The sequence below is a fragment of the Oryzias melastigma genome, linkage group LG18 (genome assembly GCF_002922805.2).
Source record: "Oryzias melastigma strain HK-1 linkage group LG18, ASM292280v2, whole genome shotgun sequence".
Lineage (NCBI taxonomy): Eukaryota > Metazoa > Chordata > Actinopteri > Beloniformes > Adrianichthyidae > Oryzias > Oryzias melastigma.
In genome coordinates, this window is record NC_050529.1 from 3,774,754 (window position 1) to 3,777,231 (window position 2,478).

Sequence of the window (2,478 nt, forward strand, 5' to 3'; positions counted from 1 at the left end):
TTCAAAATAAGTCGGCAACAGTCAGGGCGAGATTCAGAGATTCAGAGATTCAGAGATTCAGAGATTCAGAGATTCAGAGATTCAGAGATTCAGAGATTCAGAGATTCAGAGATTCAGGACAGCAGGGAAGATAATACTTCGCACTGAGTTTGGCTTGGTGCTCTGGCTTTAAGCTGTTGAGGGCGATTGCAGATGAGAAGCAGCTGAGGAGCTTCTGGGAGGAGCTGCAGGGGCTGATGGGAAATGCAGTGAGAAGAGAACAGGAAGTTGCTAATACTCAGGAGACTGTGTCAGGGGGAGCCAGAGGGGAAGACAGAGGGCAACCTTCTGACAGTAACTTTCTGCACCTATTCAAAGGTCAATTTATTTGTAGTACATTATTTATAGGGAGACACCAGAAATTAATGCATTAATACAGATCTTATAATTATAATTTCTTATAATTTATTTCAATTTGATGTTCCAGATTAAAAAGTTTGATGGGCCACATATGGCCCCAGGATCGTAGTTTGCCCACCACTGGCCAAGAGCCCAACTGCCAATAAATGTAATTTTTATTCAAATTCTGAATATTTTTCCTTTTTTTAAATAAAGTCAAGGAATGATGAAGGATATTGAAATTATTTAAACCCATGACTGCTTTATTGAGTACAAACGAAGCAGTTCTGTGACAGTTTTGCAGATGCACAGTGGGAAACTTCAAGAAACCAGATTCTCGGAAATTACAAAGAGAAAGCAGCAAAGGCACAAAGATGCACTAAACAAAAGCAAGCAAGAAGAAAAGTGTTCTGACAACTGAAAGTTATTGAGGTGCAGAGAAGAGAAAGAGGGATGAAGAAGGAAACACGAGAAAGGAAGAAATGAGTCAGACATGCAGAGAAAGAGAGCCGAGCGAGAGTCGGCTCAGATCGCCGCTGTGGTTCAGCCTGCTTCCTGTTGGCGATAATTATAGCGCTGTGTGTTCCTCTCTGCAAGAAGCGGGGGAGGAAGCTTCGATGTTACATGTGGGAAGGTTGCTTGTTGCAGTCACCGAAAGAGAACCAGCAACATCCTCTACACCAACCTCCAACACTGTCTTTAGTTATCTGCTCTGACTCACGGAGAACAGTTTGTTGGTTTGTTTTGTGACAAAACTGCATTATATACATTTGAACAAGCAAACAAACCGATCACTAAAAAGGTCACATTAGCTGCAATAAAGCTAGTGTGAATGCTTTTTGCAGAAAGTAGTTGCTAAAGATGCTGAAGCTTTTTGCAAGGAATGGAGACACAATTTACTCTACTTGCTGAACAGATTTGCTGAAAATGCAAAAGCTCTTTGCAAAATGTTACATTTGCTAAAAGACTGGAAATTTCATTAACGAACTATGAAAGAGCACTGAAGTTGACATAAATTTCTGAAAATTTGTGGTAGAATTGCTTAAAAATCCCTAATACATGCCAATTTAAATAGTGTGTTGTTCAATTATTGTCAGGACCTGCCACTCCTGACTCAGTTCTGACTGTCACTAATCACCTGATTGCCTTCACCTGCGCTCTCCCCTTTATATTGCTCTGCTCTCCACCTGCCCTCTGCCAGAACGTTGTCAGTTCTCTGCTCTGCTCTGCTCTGCTCTGCTCTGCTCTGCTCTGCTCTGCTCTGCTCTGCTCTGCTCTGCTCTGCTCAACCTTCAAGTTTGCCTGCCTACCAAGCTCTGCCCAGCTCAGCTCTGCTCAACCTTCAAATTTGCCTGCCTGCCCTGCTCTGCTCAGCTCAGTTCTGCTCAACCTTCAAATTTGCCTGCCTGCCCTGCTCTGCTCAGCTCCGTTCTGCTCAACCTTCAAATTGGCCTGTCAGCCCAGCTCTGCCTCCAAACCAGCCAGGCCTGCCCTGCCCCGTCCAAACTGTCTGCTTTGCCTGGATCCTGCTGCCCTGCGTTATCTGCCCAGCCTGAGAGTGAGTAGTAAATCTAAGACTCACTCTCTGATCCTCAAACTGTGGCTGATTCTGGTTTTCTCTTTCAAGTATCCGCTCCGTGCTGCCTTTCCCCATGTGAAGACTAAAGACCTGTTCCTGTTCCGCCATCCTGACAATAAACCTGTTATCTCTACAGTTTGCATCTTGGGGTTCTTTAACTACCTTCCACATCTCTGACAATTATGAGGTACACTCCAAGTTGGCCCAAAAAACCTCAAGAGATTCCAAATTAGCCAAAAAAGCTAGCACACTAGCTAAACTCCAAAATTTCCCAGTAAACTAAATCAGTCAAAAACATTAGCCTGTTGCTAAAATAGAAGCTAAGGAGCAGAAGAATCACTATAGTGTGAGTGTTTACCAAGTATTCATACTATTAAACGTTTCAGTAATTTTCAACACCCTCTAAAAAAAAAAAAAAAAAATTACTGAAAATTTTAATAAAAACTTTAAATGAAATTTTCTGAAAAACTAAGTGTTGTCCAGTTCTGTCAAAGTCCAGTTTGGAATCCTACAAAGACTTT

General features: G+C 42.4%; 1 long non-coding RNA gene across 1 annotated transcript; it reads left to right on the top strand.

The window, feature by feature from the left end:
* The first annotated feature begins 1,413 nt into the window (after nt 1–1,413).
* Nucleotides 1,414–2,092, top strand: LOC118600091. The gene is made up of 2 exons (XR_004949658.1): nt 1,414–1,936; nt 2,006–2,092. It is a non-coding gene; the product is annotated as an uncharacterized LOC118600091 (long non-coding RNA).
* Nucleotides 2,093–2,478: the final 386 nt, after the last annotated feature.